We start from the raw sequence: 22,037 nt of genomic DNA, 5'->3' as shown, positions 1-22,037 counted from the left end.
ATTTCGAAATTCTCATCCTTGTTTACAAATCACTCCATGGCCTTGCCCCCTCCATATCGCTGTAATCTTTTTCAGTCCTACAACCCCACAAAATATCTGCACTCCTCAAATTATGGCCTCTTGAACATCCCTCATTATAACTGCTCAACCATCGGTGCCCGTGCCTTCAGCTGCTTTGGCCCAAAGCTCGGGAATTCCCTCCCTAAACCTCTCCACCTCTCTACCTCTCTTTCCTTCTTTAAGATGCTCCTTAAAGCCTCGTTAACCGAGCTTTTGGACATCTCCCTTAATTTCTTCTTTTGTGGCTTGGTGTCAAATTTATCTGTTTTGTCCTGTAATTCTGTTGTGAAGCACCTTGGGAAGTTTTACTACATTAAAGGTGCTATATAAATAAAAGTTATTATGCCCAACATTCCTTCCCATTGAATCGTGAATTATTAAATTGGGGCTTGAAAGTTCCATTCTTCACAATTATAGTTGGATTAAGGGGACTGGTCAGAAATATCCTGCAAAAAGCATAGCAAATTTAATTTCAAATTAATTGCAGAGATATTGAAATGCCAAGCTTGACATTTTTAATAAGCCATGATCACAGTAAATTCTGAGCTCTTCTGTACCCATCTGACAATCATTCTCGATGCATCGTTGTGATGTATTTTAAAGGCCAGTATGTTTAGTGATTTATTATATATGGATTTTATTCTGCAAATATTGGCCCAGAAATTACGGCCTTCCAGGGTCTGTACGGAGTGTCGATGGACCCGGGAAGGCATTGTAAAAGCCGCTTTTCAGCGCACAATGCGCATGAGCTGAAAACCGGTGTTTCCGATCTGTCAAGCATAAGCTTGACAGATTCTCCGGATATCGGGAGCGAGGACATTTGCAAGGGCAAGATTAATAAGAACATAAGAACATAAGAAATAGGAGCAGGAGTAGGCCATACGGTCCCTTGAGCCTGCTCCGTCATTTAATATGATCATAGCTGATCAGGTCCACTTCCCTGTCCGATCCCCATAACCCCTTATTCCCTTATCAGTTAAGAAACTGTCTATCTCTATCTTAAATTTATTCAATGACCCAGCTTCCAAAGGTCTCTGAGACAGCGAATTCCACAGATTTACAACCCTCTGAGAGAAGAAATTCCTCCTCACCTCAGTTTTAAATGGGCGGCCCCTTATTCAAAGATTATGCCCCCTATTTCAAGTCTACCCTATCAGTGGAAACATCCTCTCTGCATCCACCTTGTCAAGCCTCCTCATAATCTTATACGTTTCGATAAGATCACCTCTCATTCTTTGGAATTCCAATGAGTAGAGGCCCAACCTTCTCAACCTTTCCTAATAAGTCAATCCCCTCATCTCCGGAATCAACCTAGTGAACCTTCTCAGAACTGCCTCCAAAGCAAGTATATCCTTTCGCAAATATGGAAACCAAAACGGTATGCCGTATTCTAGGTGTGGCCTCACCAATACCCTGTATAACTGTAGCAAGACTTCCCTGCTTTTATACTGCATCCCCTTTGCAATAAAGGCCAAGGGTGTCCTTGTACACCAGTCATTGAAAGCAAACATGCAGGTGCAGCAAGCAGTTAGCAAGGCAAATGGAATGTTGGCCTTCATTACAAGAGGATTTGAGTACAGGAGCAAGGATGTCTTACTACAGTTATACAGGGCCTTGGTGTGACTGCACCTGGAGTACTGTGTGCAGTTTTGGTCTCCTTACCTCAGAAAAGATATACTTGCCATAGAAGGAGTGCAACGAAGGTTCACCAGACTGATTCCTGGGATGGCAGGACTTTCGGATGAGGAGAGATTCGGTCGACTCGGCCTGTATTCACTCGATTTTAGAAGACTAAGAGGGGATCTCATTGAAACGTATACAATTCTGACTGGGTTGGACAGACTGGATGCGGGGAGGATGTTTCCCCTGGCTGGGAAGTTTAGAACAAGGTGGTCAAATTCTCAAGATATGGGGTAGGAAATTTAGGACTGAGATAAGGAGAAATGTTTTCATTCAGAGGATGGTGAACCTGTGGAATTCTCTACCAAAGAAGGCTGTGGAGGCCAAATCACTGAATATATTTAAGAGGGAGATAGATAGATTTCTAGAAACAAAAGGCATCAAGGGGTATGGGGAAAAAGTGGGAATATGGTGTTGAGATAGAGGATCAGCCAGGATCATATTGAATGGTGGTGCAGACTCGAAGGGCCGAATGGCATACTACTGCTCCGATTTTCTATGTATAATTCCATTGGCCTTCCTGATCACTTGCTGTACCTGCATACTAACCTCTTGTGTTTCATGCACAAGCACCCCCAGGTCCCTCTGTACTGCAGCACTTTGCAATTTTTCTCCATTAAAATAAAAATTTGCTCTTTGATTTTTGTCTGCCAAAGTGGATAACCTCACACTTTCCAACATTATACTCCATCTGCCAAATTTTTGCCCTCTCACTTAGCCAGTCTTTGTCCTTTTGCAGGTTTTTTGTGTCCTCCTCACACATTGCTTTTCCTCCCATTTTGTGTCATCAGCAAACTTGGTTACGTTACAGTCAGTCCCTTCATCCAAGTCGTTAATATAGATTGCAAATAGTTGGGGGTCCTAGCACTGATCCTTGCGGCACCCCACTCGTTAGTAATTGCCAACCCGAGAATGAATCATTTATGCTGACTCTCTCTTCTGTTAGTTAGCCAATCCTCTATCCATGCTAATATATTACCCCCAACCCCGTGAACTTTTATCTTGTGCAGTAAACTTTTATGTGGCACCTTGTCAAATGCCTTCTGAAAATCTAAATACACCACCTCCATTGGTTCCCCTTTATCCACCCTCTTTGTTACATCCTCAAAGAATTCCAGCAAATTTGTCAAATATGACTTCCCCTTCATAAATCCATGCTGACTCTGCCTGACCAAATTTTGCTTTTCCAAATGTCCTGTTACTGCTTCTTTAATAATGGACTCCAATATTTTCCCAACCACAGATGTTAGGCTAACTGGTCTATAGTTTCCTGCTTTTTGTCTGTCTCCTTTTTTAAATAGGGCGTTATATATGCAGTTTTCCAATCTGCTGGAATCTCCCCAGAATCCAGGGGATTTTGGTAAATTACAACCAATGCATTCACTATCCCTAGGATGCAAGCCATCAGATCCAGGGGATTTATCTGCCTTTAGTTGCATTATCTTACTGAGTACCACCTCCTTCGTGATTGTGATTGTGTTAAGTTCCTCCCCGCATCCGCTGCCCCCCGCCCCCCCCCCCGCCCACTCCTTGACTATCCACTGTTGGGATATTTTAGGTGTCCTCAAATGTAAAGACTGATACAAAATATTTGTTCAGAGTTTCTGCCATCTCCATGCTCCCCATCACTAATTCTCCGATCTCGTCCTCTAAGGGACCATCATTTACTTTAGCCACTCTTTTCCATTTTATGTACCTGTAGAAACTCTTGCTATCTATTTTTATATTTTGTGCTAGTTTACTTTCATAGTCTATCACCCCTGCCTTAATCATTTTTTTAGTCGTTCTTTGCTGTATTGTGGTATTTACCCTTATCTTGCCCAGCAAATGCCCTCAAAGCTCTTGCACCTGAAAAAAGCAGGTGCATAGCCATCTTTTACAGGCTTAAGAGTCTTAAAACACACTAAAAACATAAAAAAATTAAATTAAAAATACACATTTTATTTTTAAAAACCCTGCCCACTATGTTAAATTTATTTTAAACCATAATTAAAAAAACGTTTTAAAAACTCGGAAATGTTTTTTCTCTAAGATATTTATTAACTTTAATTTCAATTAATTTTAATTATGTGAGGTATGTTTTTATTTTTTATTTGGTGTTATTGTGTTTGTTTTTTTTCTCAATTAATAGCAATGAGAACTCGTAGATACGGAGTTCCCATTGCTATTAATTGAGAATACTGTACCTGATTGGTTGAGCAGTCACATGTGACTGCATCTTCTGCGTGGTAACCTCGAGGACGAGAGCGTGCTTTGCAGCGCGGGAAGAGAAGGCCTCCTCAATGGAATCGCAAGCTCCTCCCGGACCACCAGGTAATTTCGTAGAAATGTTTCAGGTCGGAGGCAATTGCCCGCGGAAAGCCTCCGACTGCAATTTCAGGACCATAAGTGACCTGAGTTGTGCAAATATCATGGAAGTTTGAATAGTACAAAATTGGATGAGAAAGTGTTGTCATTTACTCTTCAAGATCAGGACTGACTCCCACAATAGTAGGATCTACTCCATCTGTAAATTAAAAGATTAACAGAACTCCCGCTCGTTAAAAGCAAAAAAAATCTTTAAATATATCAAAGCAGCACAAAGCAACAGATTAGAATGTGTTGTTTTGATACATTTTATGTTATTGCCTCAACACAAATAATGAGCGTAATACATAACATGCACTCTGATAAAAATCTCGCACCGGAGCATACTAAAGGACATAGACAGGCTAAGTGAGTGGGCAAATATTTATCAGATGAAGTATAATGTTGGAAAGTGTGAGGTTATGAACATTGACAGAAAAAATCAAAGAGCAAGTTATTATTTAAATGGAGAAAATTGCAAAGTGCTGCAGTACAGCAGGACCTGGGGGTACTTGTGCATGAAACACAAAAGGTTAGTGTGCAGGTACAGCAAGTGATCAGGAAGGCGAATGGAATCTTGGCCTTTATTGCAAAGGGGATGGAGGAGAAAATCAAGTCTTGCTACAATTATACAGGGCCTTGGTGAGGCCACACCTGGAATACTGCATACATATTTAACAAAGGATATACTTGTTTTCGAGGCAGTTCAGAGAAGGTTCACTAGGTTGATTCCGAAGATGAGGGGGTTGACTTATGAAGAAAGGTTGACTAGGTTGGACCTCTACTCATCGGAATTCAGAAGAATGACAGGTGATCTTATCGAGACATATAAGATTATGAGGGGGCTTGACAGGGTGGATGCAGAGGGGATGTTTCCACTGATCGGGGAGACTGGAACTAGAGGACATGATCTTAAAATAAGGGGCCGCCCATTTAAAACTGAGATGAGGAGGAATTTATTTTCTCAGAGGGTTGTAAATCTGTGGAATTCGCTGCCTCAGAGAGCTGTGGAATCTGGGTTATTGAATAAATTTAAGACAGAGATAGACAGTTTCTTAACTGATAACGGAATAAGGGGTTATGGGGAGTGGACAGGGAAGTGGACCTGAGTCCATGATCAGATCAGCTCTGATCGTATTAAACGGTGGAGCAGGCTCGAGGGGCCGTATGGCTTACTCCTGCTCCTATTTCTTATGTTCTTATGTTCTTGTGCTATCTTAGTTGATCAATTAGTACAAGCTTGGTCTGGATTCTTCAATTCCCCACCGGATTGCTACCTCATGATCCATCATGAGTTGTACTCCTTGATTATAATTATTTTATACCTGCTTTATTCCACTTATCCCAAAGGAAGCCAGGTCTTTTCCTCAACTAAAAACCATAATAAAAGTCCTTATAAATATTTTATTTTTATTGTCCGCCACCTCAGTTTATTTCCTTTGGAATCTTTTAGCTCAAACACCAGCTGGAGGGAAAAGGGCAGATGAGGCATGCCGGCAGAAAAACATATCTGTAGTCGTCCCAACTTTAACTTTCAGATTGCTGGATAACTGATAACATAGGCATAAAAACATAAGAAATAGGAGCAGGAATAGACCATTTCGCCCCTCAAGCCTGCTCCGCCAGTCAATAAGATCATGGCTGATCTGATCATGGACTCAGTGCCACTTCCCTGCCCACTCCCCATAATCCTTTACTCCCTTATCACTCAAAAATCTGTGGGGCAGAAATTCCTCTTGAGGACTTCCCGCGGGCAAAGCACTAGAAACATAGGCCCCAAGTTTCCACATGATTTGCTCCTGATTTTTAGGAGCAACTGGTGTAGAACGGAATATCTTAGAAATCGGAATTCTCCAGTTTTCTGCAGTTCTAGTCAGGTAGAACAGTTTCACTTTGGAACTGAATTTTTTTCAGTTCGGCCACTGACGCCTGATTTGAAAGTTTCCACAGTGAAAACGTACTCCAAACTAACTTAGAATGGAGCAAGTGAAGATTTTTGTACGCTTGAAAAAACCTTGTCTACACTTTAAAAAATCAGGCGCAGGTTACAAATTAGGCGTCGGGAACGAGGTGGGTGGGGGGGGGAGAGGGGGGGAAGGGAAGTCATTAAATTCTACAATCAATCCTTAGTTATACTTATACAAATATTATACAAATAAATCCAACCTGAATAAAAATTTATAAGCAAAGAAAAGATTAAATAAACCATCTTCCTACCTGTGTGAATGTGCTTCAGGCAGACCTTTCAGGCAGCGGTGTGGCGTCAGTGTCTCGACGGCAGGCAGCAAGCAGCCTTGGTGCTGAGCTTCAGTGCTTGAGGCAGCGGTGTGGTGTCGATCTCGGGGGCAGGCAGCAAGCAGCCTTGATGCTGAGCTTCAGTGCTTGAGGCAGCAGTGTGGCGTCGGTCTCGACGGCAGGGGCAGGCAGCAAGCAGCCTTGGTGCTTGAGGCAGGCCTTCATTCCCCGCGAAGATGCAGCACCCGGACGGACTTGAGGCCATTCGGCCATGGGATTGCAGCGGCGTCAGTGGCTGGTCGGAAGCAGCAGCAGCCTTCGAGCTGTGAGGGGGACTGACTGAGGCCATTTGGACAGGGAGAGGCAGCCACATCGACATCTTTATATTTAAATTTGCAGAATGGGTGCACCACATATTATGCAATGGTTTGCTTCCTCATGCAAGAAATTCGTTGTTCTTGGTAGAAGTTGATCCATTGCAAAGTTGAATTGGCACTTTTATTTCTTCAAACACACAGTCCTTAATTTGCAGGCACCAGTTCTGCAAGTTTAGCAGTGAAAAGCTGAACTGACTGATTTCAGCAGGTGATTTATTCAGCAGTGCTGCTAAAAGCACTCCCTCACACACAGAAATATAAAGAAAATTAAAATACAAGCCTTTGCAGGGGTCCAAGAAACAAATCTTCACTTTTTCTGCAGCACTTTTAAAAATGGCCGAGTGCCAATGTTTACTTCAGACTGCGCGTGCGCGAACGCTCCATCGCGCACGCGCAGGTTTGCCGGCACCAAAAAGCCTCATTTAAATTGTACCCGCCCCCTCCTACTTACAAAATCGGCGCGAGTGGTAGGCTCCGCCCCCTGTGTGCCGCGCCAAGCAGACATCGAGCTCCAAGGAGCTCGAGAATACCGCGTTTTTTTTCAGGCGCCGTTTTCGGCGTGAAAAACAGGTGCCCAGCTCTGAGGGGCACCTTTTTCGCCACGTGTGGAAACTTGGGGCCATAGAAACATAGTAAATAGGTGCAGGAGTAGGCCAATCGGCCCTTTGAGCCTGCACCACCATTCAATAAGATCATGGCTGATCATTCACCTCATTACCCCTTTCCTGCTTTCTCTCCATACCCCTTGATCCCTTTAGCGTAAGGTCCAACTCCCTCTTGAATATATTTAATGAACTGGCATCAACAACTCTCTGCGGAAGAGAATTCCACAGGTTAACAACGCCTTGGTGAGGGCCTTGGTGAGGCCACACCTGGAGTATTGTGTACAGTTTTGGTCTCCGAACTTGAGGAAGGACATTCTGGCTATTGAGGGAGTGCAGCAAAGCTTCACCAGACTGATTCCCGGGATGGCGGGACTGAATATCAAGAAAGACTGGATCAACTGGGCTTGTATTCACTGGAGTTCAGAAGAATGAGAGGGGATCTCATAGAAACGTTCAAAATTCTGACGGGTTTAGACAGGTTAGATGCAGGAAGAATGTTCCCAATGTTGGGGAGGTGCAGAACCAGGGGTCACAGTCTAAGGATAAGGGGTAAGCCATTTAGGACTGAGATGAGGAGAAACTTCTTCACCCAGAGAGTGGTGAACCTGTGGAATTCTCTACCACAGAAAGTTGTTGAGGCCAATTCACTAAATATATTCAAAAAGGAGTTAGATGTAGTCCTTACTACTCGGGGGATCAAGGGGTATGGTGAGAAAGCAGGAATGGGGTACTGAAGTTGCATGTTCAGCCATGAACTCATTGAATGGCGGTGCAGGCTCGAAGGGCCGAATGTCCTACTCCTGCACCTATTTTCTATGTTTCTATGTCTATGTTTCTCTGAGTGAAGAAGTTTCTCCTCATCTCGGTCCTAAATGGCTTGCCCCTTATCCTTAGACTGTGACCCCTGGTTCTGGGCTCCCCCAACATCGAGAGCATTCTTCCTGCATCTAACCTGTCTAAACCCATCAGAATTTTATATGTTTCTATGAGATCCCCTCTCATTCTTCTAAACTCCAGTGAATACAGGCCCAGTCGATCCAGTCTCTCCTCATATGTCAATCCAGCCATCCCGGGAATCAGTCTGGTGAACCTTCGCTGCACTCCCTCAATAGCAAGAATGTCCTTCTTCAGATTAGGAGACCAAAACTGAACACAATTTTCCAGGTGAGGCCTCACCAAGGCCCTGTACAGCTGCAGCAAGACCTCCCTGCTCCTATACTCAAATGCCCTAGCTATGAAGGCCAACATGCCATTTTCCTTCTTCACCGCCTGCTGCACCTGCATGCCAACCTTCAATGACTAATGTACTATGACATCCAGGTCTCGTTGCACCTCCCCTTTTCCTAATCTGCCGCCATTCAGATAATATTCTGTCTTCGTGTTTTTGCCACGATAGTGGATAACCTCACATTTATCCACATTATACTGCATCTGCCATGCATTTGCCTACTCACCTAACCTGTCCAAGTCACCCTGCAGCCTCTCAGCATCCTCCTCACAGCTCACACCGCCATCCACCTTAGTGTCATCTGCAAACTTGAAGATATTGGACTCAATTCCTTCATCTAAATCATTGATGTATATTGTAAATAGCTGGGGTCCCAGCACTAAATAATGGACATAAAATGCGCACTTATCTGAAGCTGCTGCGCTCGCTCGAGATCCCAGTCTGGCGGCCTCTCATTACTGCGCATCGCAGCGCGTTCATGTCAGGATGTCCACAGGAGTCACGTGATCTGGACACCCAATCACAGGTAAGTATTTTCTCATTCATCATAATAGGAGATTCGTATGTTACGAATCTCCAATACTATGAATGAGAAAACCCCCAAAATGCACAAACACTGCATAAAACATTTTAAAAAACACCTCCCACAATGCACTAATAGAAATTAAAGTTGTTATACATGTTTTTTAAAGAAAAAAATTAGCCGATTTAAAAAAAATTTAGGGTTAGGGTTTGAAATAACATTAGCTGAGTGGGCAGGGTTTTAACATAAATATGTTTTAAAAATGTTTATCTTAATCATGTTTTTTACAGGTTTTTAACTCTTACACCTGTAAAAGTTAGCTATGGGCCTGCTTCTATCAGGCGCAAGAGTTTTGAGGACATTTGCCAGTCAAGATATGCGTAAATCCTGCAATCTTGCCCGTGCAAATGTCCTCGCTCCCAATCTGCGGAGAATCTGTCAAGCTCCAGCTGGTTTTCAGCACATGCGCATTGCATGCTGAAAACCGGCTTTTCCGATGCCTTCGCAGAAACTTCGTACGGGCCAAGGACGTTGGAATTTCTAAGCCCATCTATCTCCACCTTAAATATATTCAATGACCCAGCCTCCACAGCTTTCTGGGGCAGAGAATTCAATAGATTTACAACCATCTGAGAGAAGAAATTTCTCCTCATCTCAGTTTTAAATGGGCGGGCCCTTATTCTGAGACTATGCTCCCTAGTTTTAGTTTCTCCTCTGAGTGGAAATATCCTCTCTGCATCCACCTTGTTGAGCTCCCTCATTATTTTATAAGTTTCAATAAGATCACCTCTCATTCTTCTGAATTCCAATGTGTTTAGGCCCAACCTACTCAACGTATCTTCATAAGTCAACCCCCTCACCTCTAGTGAACCTTCTCTGAATAGCCTCCAATGCAAGTCTTCATGTCTTCAAAATGGCTTTTCAATTAAGGTCAAATAATTCCAGCAGGGATCAGTTGGTCGCTCACTTGCTTTTGAGTTAGAATAGTGTGCCTTCACACCTCATCTAGGACTTGAGTGTGTAATTCGGAGTGACGCTCCAGTGCAGTACTGCGGATTTCACTTTTGTCAGTAGTGCCAATCTTTGGAACAGATGCAAAAGTGAGGTGCTGTCTGTTTTCATTGATTCAAGTGGATGTAAAAGATCCTTTGATACCATTTGAAGAAGAGAGCTCCCAAAACTATTCAACTGGCCACTTATCTCTTGCTATTTGTAGGATCTTATTGTAAGCAAAACCAGCTGCTGTTGTTCGCCTGCATAACAGTAACTGAAATTTAAAGTAATTCAATGTGTCTGAAGTATTTTGCGATGTTCCAGAGAAACATAATCAGGTGCTTGCAAAAATGCAGGTTTTTATTTCTTCTATCTTTCTTTCACGCATTCATTTTCTGACACTTAATCCTTAATAATAACAATTGTTAACTATGGGCTCTAGCATTGGGGATCAACTCTATAAAGCTTAAACATTTTCAATATTAGCAGATGAGTGCTTAACATGTTCATGTGATATTCATTTCTCGCTATTCTACTGGTGTTCATTTGAAATAGATTAACTTTTCTGCTGAAATTGCAGATTGAGCAATTTGTGAACCATTATCTATTAATATCACCAACAATAATTTCGAAGCTATAAGTTTTCATTCTTCAAAGATATGCATGAGTAACGACTAATACTATTTGAATTTGCAGACTACAATCCCAATCCCAAACACACTAACTGAGACGTAGAGAGGATTCATAGCCAATATCAACTAAATATTTCAAACACACACTATATACATGCAGCATAAGATTTGTATATATTTCAATCAACATTTTTGCATAGAGAATTAGTTATAGAGATTTTGGGCGAGAAATTGATGTCCTTACCACCACCTGGTAGCGCCAACAATGTGTGAAAAAATGGCGGCTGCCATTCTTGCGTCAGCTGGAGGTGGTCTTGTCAGTGGCCGCTATACTGGTCGCTTCCTTTGCACTGCTTAACTGGCAGCACCCTGAAAAGAAATGGCGGTGTGGCATCAACTTCACCTATGCGAACTTTGACCCTGTTGCTCAAGTCAGCACTGGGTCCTAAGCAAGCAGGCTGACTGATGCTGACAGGGGTGATATCTGCGGCTATTAAAGGGGCACACACATCAATCAGGTAAGCTTGAATAGAAGGGTTTGGACTGTTTTTTTTAAATTTTATTGAAGTGGTTACTTGCTGCAATAGATGTGAAAAGTTTTTTGTGTGTTTTGGGAATGCTGCTGGACGCTTGCAAGAGCTCTGACGGTAAGTGAATGCCTTTGAAAAAATGGAACATACTGCGAATACTCAGCAGGTCACGCAACATCCGTGGAGTTCACATCTCAGGTTGACATGCTGCCTGATCAACTGAGTATTTACAGTATATTATACTGTCATTTCACATTTACAGCATCCACTTGCAGAGGGAAGAGGAAGATGCGAAAGAGGAAGATGCAGAAGAGGAGGAAGCCGAAGAGGAGCAATCAGACAGAAGGATGCATCCCAGACGGTCCCATTGTAGCTGGCATATCCCGGATGGAATTATCCACCTGCGGTCCCACTGGCTGGGTGGAATGCATTCCTTGGGTGTGTGAAATGAGGAAAGCACAAGTGTGCTGATGGGAAGGCGGGTCTCGAGGTGCATGCCAGAAAGAGGATAACGTCCAAGGATACGTGCATCTTGTATCCTTTCAGCTGCGCTGCTGGCCAAGGGCTCAACCATACCTCTGCCAAGAATGGCCTGCACTAGCTCCTCCAAAGGGTAAGATTGGGTGCTAGGAATAGTAGATGTGCATCTTCATTGGTGCAGATTGTTGGTAGGAGAGTGATTTGGGGTCCTGCATTGAGCAGTACATGAGTCTAGTGGTTCATTTGGTAGGTGAAGTCTTTTGAAAATGCATTCACTGACCTTGACCAGTGGTCTGAGGTCATGAAGCTTCTTTGGGCACTGGAGCTAGGTGGTGGGGACAACACTGCTGGCAGTGACGGCCTTGGTAATATAGTCCCACATTGTTCTTTCTGGAGGACCTCCTGGCCCCTGTGGGTAGAGGGCCTGTCTTGCAGTGTTGACCCCCTGCACAAAGCTGGAGTGCTGTGCGCGAGACACTGGGTGCCCCATCCCTGGCTTGTTGAGCATTTTGTGGTCGTCCTGAGTCAGTTTGCCCATTTGTTGAGTTTATGAAATGAGGCAAGCACAGCTTCAATTGCTGAATATTGACACTTGGAATCTTCTTTTAAATATTGCTTAGTTGTTAAAAGACAGAAAGGGCTGAAAATGTATTGAATCAGTGCATTTTATTTTCCCTTGCTTCAATGTGCATGATCCTTTAAATTTCAGAAATCCTCACTGCCCACAATGCATTGCAAGCTTCACAACCAAGGATCTTCAGAGGCTGTGGAGGGAGGTGGTCCAGCACATTTCTGCTCGTGACAGGGTGGGTAGAACAGCGACACAATGTCACAAAAAGTTTAACAACCTCACTAGGATCGTCAGGGTGAGTACCTTTTCCATTAACCTTGCAATACATTCATGTGAGCCGCACTGTCTTACACAATGTAAAGGCTTTACACTGCCCACCCCTTCTCTATTTGTACCAGGCCATGTTCTTCATTGCTGGACATAACCTAACTGCTCTCTTTCACCTCACTAGACATGCCCTGCCCAGCCAAGTATCTCTCACCATCTAGCTCCCGAATCAGCCTGAGGACACCTACCAACACCTTTTAACTCTTCATATGCAGTCACAGGCCTTCAGCCTCATACTTACTCGGAGCTCTTTGTCCCCAAATCCCACTGTTGACACATCCGCTGTGCGCTAACACACAGGCTGAGATGCAGAGATGCACATCTCAGGACATTAGTAGCATGTCATTTACTGCAGACACATGTGGCACACGAGTAGCTACAGACCCACTGACAACTTTTTGCTTTGGTCAGCGCGGATCAAACTCTCCCACAATAGGCGAGAGCAGCAGCGGATGGAAGGAGGTGAGCCTGACCTCCAGGACCTCACTGAGGTGGAGCAGTGAGTGTCCGCCCCCCATGGGCGCACCTGTCGTAGTGGTAGTGGCCAGTGAGGCAGAGCCCCCACTCGACAGCGATGGTTTGTGAATGAGATGGGCGTTTTCTGTGAGAGACCAGACCCTTGAGCCCACATGCTTTACAGCATGTAGCTCCAAAATAACGATGCCCCCTTCTTCTTGCCTTCCTGCCCGCTCCCCAACTGCTACACACAATTCTGTTGCTTTGTGCTTACAGATGATAAGCCAGATGAGCGGCAGCCTGCCCGTCAGCCATCATCGTCACATGACGGGGAAAATAAGGAGGAACTGGAGATGAGTGTGACCACAGAGTGGGACCCATCCTCAGTGCTAATGGGTGCGGAGACCAGCTCGGTGGAGGAGCCCACCTTCCTGGGGTTCTCTGATTCAGATGCTCCTGGCCCCAGTGGCCTGCAGCCAAGCCCAGTGCAAGGGGAAGCTGAGGGGCCAGCTCTCCGGAGGGTAAGGTGGCCCAGGAGTACTACTCAGAGACAGGCAGATGAGAACCTGGATTTCGAAGCTATGTCCAGGGAGTCTATGCAGATGCACCGTGAGCTTATGGGTGCATTGGGGAGGGTGTCACAGAGCGTGAATGCACTTGCTGTGAGTGTGGCGGAGGCCGCCTCAAGCATTGCCCATGCCTCTCACAGTCTAATGAGCCCAACCTTGGCCGGCTAAACAGGGAAGTGGGCTCACTGAGCGACAGTGGGGGTCCCAGAGGTGATGGTGCATGCCATGGTTGACGTGGCAGCAGCCACGACTTCACAGACCGAAGCCACGCAAGGTCTTCGTCATGTCATGCAGTCACTGACTGCTGGCATGCACTCTCAGACTACTGCGTTTCAAGCTCAGTCTGCTCTGATGCAGTCTCAGAATGATGCTATGCAAGCAGTGACTGCTGCCATCCTCTCTGTGTTTCCAACAGTCCAATAGGGAAGTGACGATGCCGCAGCAGGCCAGCAATCTGTGCTTGCACACATTGCTCCTGATGCTCTGGCACTGTCCCAGAGGAGTAGCAGTGGGCCACTGGAAATGGAAGCTGCTGTCCTTCCTCAGGATGACAGCATTCCGGCTCCCATCACTGCCATTCCGCCTTTGCACCTGCCACGGCCTGCACCCCAGCCATCCGAGACATAGAACCATAGAAAAATAGGAGCAGTAGTCGGCCATTCGGCCCTTCGAGCCTGTACCGCCATTCAGTATGATCATGGCTGATCCTCTATCTCAACACCATATTCCTGCTTTGTCCCCATACTCTTTGATGCCTTTTGTTTCTAGAAATCCATCTATCTCCCTCTTAAATATATTCAGTGACTTGGCCTCCGCAGCTTTCTGTGGTAGAGAATTCCACAGGTTCACCACCTTCTGAGTGAAAACATTTCTCTTCAGCTCGGTCATAAATTTCCTACCCTGTATCCTGAGACTGTGACCTCTTGTTCTAGACTTCCCAGCCAGGGGGAATATCCTCCCTGCATCCAGTCTATCCAAACTAGTCAGAATTTTATATGTTTCAATGAGATCCCCTCTCATTCTTCAAAACTCTAGTGAATACAGGCCTATCTCTCCTCATACGACAGTCCTGCCATCCCAGGAATCAGTCTGGTGAACCTTCGCTGCACTTCCTCTATGGCAAGTATATCCTTTCTTAGGTAAAGAGACCAAAATTGCACACAATACTCCAAGTGCGGTCTCACCAAGGCCCTGTATAACTGTAGTAAGACTTCCTTGCTCTTGTACTCAAATCCTCTTGCAATGAAGGCCAACATACCATTTGCCTTCCTAACTGCTTGCTGCATCTGCATGTTTGCTTTCAATGACTGGTATACAAGGTCACCCAGATCCCTCTGTACATCAACACTTTCTAAGGCATCACTATTTAAACAATACTTTGTCCTTATGTATTTCCTACCAAAGCGGATAACTTCACGTTTATCCATATTATATTGCATCTGCCATGTGTTTGCCCACTCACTCAACCTATCTAAATCGCCTTGCAGCATCTTTGCATCCTCCTCACAACTCACAATCCCACCTAGTTTTGTATCGTCAGCAAATTTGGAAATATTACATTTCATTACCTCATCCAAATCATTTATATATATTGTGAATAGCTGGGGCCCAAGCATTGATCCCTGTGGTACCCCACTAGTCACTGCCCGCCACCCTGAAAAAGACCCGTTTATTCCTACTCTCTGTTTCCTGTCAGTTAACCAATTTTCAATCCATGCCAATACATTACCCCCAACCCTATGTGCTTTAATTTTGCACACTAACCGCTTATATGAAACTTTATCAAAGGCCTTCTAAAAATCCAAATACACTACATCCACTGGTTCTCCCTTATCTATTCTATCAGTTACATCCTCAAAAAACTCCAGTAGGTTTGTCAAACATGATTTTCCTTTCATAAATCCATGTTGACTTTGTTTAATCCCGTTGATATTATCTAAGTGTGCCGTTATCACATCCTTTATAATAGACTCCAGCATTTTCCCTACTACTGATGTCAGGCTAACCGGTCTGTAGTTCCCCATTTTCTCTCTCCCTTCTTTTTTAAATAGTGGGGTTACATTTTCCACCCTCCAATCTGCAGGAACTGTTCCATAATCTATAGCATTTTGGAAGATGACAACCAATGCATCTACTATTTCGATGGTTACCTCTTTTAGTACGCTGGGCTGCAGATCATCAGGCCCTGGGGATTTATCTGTCTTCAGTCCCATTAGTTTCTCCAGCACTATTTTCTTACTAATAATCATTTCCTTTCATTCCTCTTGCTTATTAGACCCTTGGTTCCCTAGCATTTCTGGGACGTTATTTGTGTCCTCTTCTGTGAAGACAGAACTGAAGTATTTATTTAATTGTTCTGCCATTTCCTTGTTCCCCATTACAAATTCTCCTGTTTCTGTCTATAAAGGACCTATATTTGTCTTCGCTAATCTTTTTCTTTTTACATACTAGTAGAAAATGTTGTCGTTGGTTTTTATGTTCCTTGCAAGTTTACTCTCATATTCTATTTTTCCCCTCTTAATCAATCTTTTGGTCCTTTTTTGCTGAATTTAAACTGCTCCCAATCCTCAGGCTTGCTACTTTTTCTGGCAACTTTGTAAACTCCTCTTTGGATCTAATACTATCCTTAATTTCTTTTGTTAGCCATGGTTGGACCACTTTTCCTTTTATGTTTTTAAGCCAGACTCTTGCCGTCCATTCTGAGGCAGTGCAGTCAGCAGCCAGCAGTCATATGGTCCAGTGTGTTCTCGTAGGCCATCTGCCCTGTCTCCCTCAGACACAGAACAGCCTTCAAGCGGCTTTGCTGCAGGCACCGAGACCAGATTGAACAGGAGCAGTGGGCATGGGAGGGGGTGAGGCAGAGGGATGGCAAATGCCTGCGCAAGACGCACTAGTGACATGTGTCCTCACGGGGCATTTGTACATATTTTGTTGATCATTATGTTTTCTGATATTTGATGGGACGGTAGCTCCAGTTTTTATTATTTGCGGGTGTGGGGTTTTTGTAGTTGTTTGATGGATGTAAATAAATAAAATGTTACTTTGAGCAGCTCCTTCAGCCTCTGGTGTATGATTGTGGACTTGTGATGGAGATGTGGCATTATCGTTGCACAATGTGCGCTCATTATTAGTTGCATCCCTCAGCTCCCTCCATTTAAGCAAACCGATGCCTTGTGAACCGTTGCCGAAAAGCCTTTGCACTGGCAACATTGGCACGCTGCTTCCTCTGTGAATGCTGCTGGTCTTCGTCATCTTGCAGGACATTCGGGGCCTTGCCAAGCTCCTGTTCCTCTTCCTCCTCTTCCTCCTCCCCCTCCTCCTCCTCCTTAGGTGGGCCTGCGATCCCCACTGGCAAGGCGTGGGCTCTCATGATGGCCAAGTTGTGTAGCATGCAGAACACCACAATGAATAGCGAGACCTGGTGAGGGGTGTATTGAAGGCTGTCTCCAGAGAGGTCCAGGTATTTGAATCGCTGCTTCAGCAGTTCTATTGTCTGCTCGATGATGTTGCGAGTGGTTCTCATTGTACTATTCCTCTGGCTCTGTGTTCTGTGGTGGTGTTGCGGTGGGGGGGGGGGGCATTAGCCAGGTGGCCAGACTGTATCTTTTGTCCTCGAACAGCGTCGGCCTTCCCATGGTGGCTGAAACAGTCGTGGCACAATGCTCTCCCGTAGTATAAGTGCATCATGTGCGCTTCCAGGATAGCGAGCATTGATTGTGAGGATGCGCTGCGTGTGGTCGCGCACCAGCTGCACATTTAGGGAGTGGTATCCTTTTCTGATTCTGAATACCTCTGCATTCTCGAATGGTGCTCGCAAGGCCACGTGCATTGTCAATTGTTCCTTGAACCCTTGGGAAGGCCATTATCTTGGCAAATCCACATGCACGTTCATTCTGTTTCTCCCTGGTCAGCGGGAAGTTAATGAAGTCCATTCTGCATATGTAGAAAGCCTGTGTGGCATCACAGATATAACAATGTGCTGTGAATTGTGAGATGCTGCATATGTCCTCTGAAGCAGCCTGGAAGGAGCCAGAGACATAGAAGATGAGTGCCACCATGACCTTCACTGCGATGGGCAGCACAATCCTGGTGCCGATATGAGGCTGCAGGTCTGCCTGCAGGAGGTGGCATATTTCTGTAACGAGCTCCTTTCAGAAGCGCAACCTTCTGACATACTGCTCCTTGGACAGGCCCAGGTTTGGGCATTGTAGCCAGTAAAGCCGTGGGGGGGTATGGCCTCCTGCCCCGACATCTAGGGGCTCTCCTCCTTCGGCCACCGATGTGGCCAATAGCCCTTCTCTCTTGATGCTGCCTTACTAGAGCATGTAGAATCCAATGCTGGCAGCACCTTAATGCTCTCATTAAAGTTTTCACATTCACCTTTTCTCAACCTGTACTGTTATGTCTGTCTGCCACTGCAAACTCGGAGGCTCACGCACCGTCCTCTGTTTAAACGTTGCACTGACTGTGACCTCTGAGGGAAACACTTCCACATCCCTTTAAGTCGCCACCAGTTCACGACTGTGGAAGATTATACCGACTGTTTTTTCAGACTTGATTAGTGGCGGTCGCTAAATGAGCTGGCCGCACCTAATTTAACGACCAGGTCATAAGCGTGGGTGTTGCACCAGAACTGACGTCACGATCTGACTGATAGTCAGCAGCCAGGCGCTAGCATTTCGCGCTGCAGGTAAAACTCAACTGATTTTCCGGTGGGTACTACATGCTGCGCACCTGGTCGGTAAGCTATTTCGCTCGCATTAACGCCCCTCCTGGCACAGAAGCGAAGCATCGCTACAATGGGAGCCATGCAGCCACCCACAACATCATCGAACAGACAATAGGGTTGCTCAAGCAGCAATTCCGATGCCTGGACTGCTCTGGAGGCAGCCTTCAATACTCCCCTCAACAGGTGTCATAATTCATTGTGATGTGCTGCATGCTACACAACTTGGCCATCTTGAGGGGCTAGGCATTGCCAGTGGGGAGGAGGACAAGGAACAGGAGCCTGTTGAGGCCTCGAATCGCCATCCACACCAGGAGGAACTCCATCCATGGTGGAGGCAGCATAGAGATGCTGCCGGAGCAAGAGCCGCACATCAGTGGCTCATAATGGATTGGTTCTTTGAATGGAGGGAGCTGAGGGATGCAGCCACGATAATCGCACATCTCCGTTAAAGTTTACAATCATACACAAGATGCCAATGCAAAATGGTTAAAGTAACATTTTACTAACAACACCAACGTCGTCGCCTCAACCAACAGAACCAACCCCCCCGCCATTCCCCCAGCAAGTAACAAAACAAAACACAACAATTACAATGAAGTGCAACACTATGATTACATATTTACAGATATTATTTACATTGGGAGTACATGGTCCCATGGTGGTCAAAGACGTCAATCAGACTTCGTCTGACATTTTCTCCCCCCGCCTCCCCGCCCCCCCTCATCTTCACTCCCCTCCCATGCTTATTGCTCCTCCTCAATGTGGCCCCAGTGCCTACAATAAGGCTGCTTGAAGGTTGCTTTAAGTGGGGCAGACAGCCAGCCTACCAGGATGTCCTGGACCAGCTCTGGGCCTGGAAGGCTCGGCTGCAGATACCACTGCCTCAGCATCAGTGGCAGCAGTCTGTGATGGCTGGGGTGTAGATCGCGGTAGATGCAAAGGCGGAGGGGCAGTGGTGGGAGCCGGAATGCTGTTATCTTGAGGAAGAACAGCACCTTCCATTTCCAGGGGCCCACTGCCATTCACATGGGTCAGAGCATCAGTATCCAGAGCACAACTTGCTGGCCTGCTTCAACACAGTTAATTCCCCGTTGGACTGTGGGGACACAGAGAGGGTGACAGCAGTCAGTGATTGCATGGCATCACACTGAGACTGACTCAGAGCACACTGAGACTGAAACGTAGCAGTCTGCGAGTTCATGCCAGCAATCACTGACAGCATCACATCACAAAGTTCTTGCGTGGCTTGGGCCTGTGATGTGATTGCTGCTGCTACGTCAACCATGGCATGCGCCATCCTCTCTGGGACTCCACTATCGCTCGTTGCATCTGTCATGTATTCAACTATCATTGTAACCATGTATAAGCTGACCTAAGTTGTACACCTTGAGAACATTGACCACAAGGGGGTGAACTTGTGAGAGACACTCCTAACCTGGACTTTCAGGTAAAAAGGGGAAGTTCCACCCACCTTCATCACTTGAGGTCTTGGTAATAAAGGTAACTGGTCACAGAGTGCCCTTCACTCAAGTATGGGCCTCATGTGCATTTATACGGTATAGTAAGGACATATCATTAGCGACGAGAAACTGGGATTTAAACCACGCGAGCATGGCCATTAGCAGCACAGAAGAGAGGTATTACGTTGGTGATGATTGGGACAACTTTATTGAGAGAAAGTCACTCTGTGACCAGTTACCTTTATTACCAAGACCTCAAGTGATGAAGGTGGGTGGAGCTTCCCCTTTTATACCTGGAAGTCCAGGTTAGGAGTGCCTCCCACAAGTTCACCTCCCTTGTGGTCAATGTTCTCAAGGTGTACAACTTAGGTCAGCTTATACATGGGTTACAATGATAGTTGAAAATATTGAGAGACTACAGCAAAGTTTTATCACTAAGGAACGGTTGGGACAGGATTCGGCCGACAAACGCACGGCTCATCTCCTGAAGGTTTGTGGATCCAGAACGTACTCCCTGATGAAGGACCTTCGAGCACCAGAGAAGCCGGCGGACAAGACATTCGAAGAGCTCAGTAAGTTGATCGGGGAAAACCTTAAACCGGCGAGCAGCATGCACATGGCAAGACACCAGTTTTACACGCACCGGCAGCGAGAAGGGCAAAGTGTTCCTGATTTGGTGGCAGATCTCCGGCGACTGGTGAGCCTATGTAAGTTCACAGATGCATGCAGAGCAGAGATGCTGCAAGACTTTTTTATTGAGGGCATCGGGCACGCTGGGGTTTTCAGGAAACTGATTGAGACCAAAGACCTGACCTTGGAAGCGGCAGCTCTGATAGCCCAGACATTTATCTCAGGGGAGGAAGAGACCAGAATGATGTATGACAAAAATCTTGGCCCAAATGCGGCAAACGACCAGGGAGTCAACAGTGTTAATGCAGCACACAGTTCTCTAGGCAGACAAGGGCAATCGGACGTGCCCCAGCATATAGTCGAACCCAAAGGGGGAATTGAACAGAGGCAATGGCTAGCTGAACGTCGATTCATGCCATCGCAATGGACAATGCGGCCAGTAATGGGGCCATCAACACCTGTTAATGGTGCGCTTAAGGATGGTTCACTTAAGGACAGTTACAGAGACAGTCAGACGATTGATTGCTAATGGACCTTTTGTTTCCAACAACAGGGCCTCCAGCTCATGCTGGAAGTGTGGAGGCAAACACCCAGCCAGAGCTTGCAGGTATCAACAACAGAAACTGCAATGTCAGCGGTCACTTGGCGCGTATGTGCAGGAAGCCTGCAGCCAGGTTGATGTACGAGGAGGACGGGCCCGATGTAATCCTTACGAATCCAAATGAATACTGGGGGAAATCGCTGGAAGCTGAAGTTCAGTGAGTTCATGTGGAGCACATATCCAGTTTATATACCAGGACGCCACCGATAATGATGAAATTGCTCCCCAACGGCATCCCAGTATTAATGGATCTAGACACGGGGGCCAGCCAGTCCCTGATGAGTATCAAACAGTTCGAAAGGTTGTTGGTGTTCAAGGCCAGGAGGCCAAAATTATTGCCGATTGCGCACAGCTACGGACATATACAAAGGAGATCATTCCGGTGCTAGGCAGCGCCACAGTAGTCGTGACCCACAAAGATTCGGAGAACAGGTTGCCACTCTGGATTGTCTCGGGGGATGGTCCCGCGCTGCTGGGGAGGAGTTGGCTTGCTGTCATGAATTGGAAATGGGGCAATGTCAATGCAATTTCTTCTGTGGAGTGAGTATCATGCTCACAGGTCCTGGACAAATTTGACTAATTATTTCAACCTGGCATCGGCACTTTCATAGGGGCCAAGGTAGTGATTCACATAAACCCGAACGCCAGGCCAGTACACCACAAGGCCAGAGCGGTGCCGTACATGATGCGGGAAAAGATAGAAGGTGAATTGGACCGCCTGCTGAGGGAAGGCATCATCTCGCCATCGAATTCAATGACTGGGCGAGCCCGATTGTGCCGGTGCTCAAGGCGGATGGGTCGGTCAAGATATGTGGTGATTACAAGGCCACCATCAATCGGGTGTCACTCCAAGACCAGTACCCGCTACCGAGACCGAAGGACCTCTTTGCGACGCTATCCGGCGGCAAACTTTTTTCAAAATCGGATCTGACCTCAACTTCCATGACCCAGGAGCTGCCGAGTGAGTCGAAGAAGCTGACCACCATCACGACACACAAGGGGTTG

Source organism: Pristiophorus japonicus, chromosome 4, assembly GCF_044704955.1.
Source record: "Pristiophorus japonicus isolate sPriJap1 chromosome 4, sPriJap1.hap1, whole genome shotgun sequence".
NCBI classification, from domain to species: Eukaryota; Metazoa; Chordata; class Chondrichthyes; family Pristiophoridae; genus Pristiophorus; species Pristiophorus japonicus.
Note: the sequence above shows the minus strand (reverse complement) of the source record.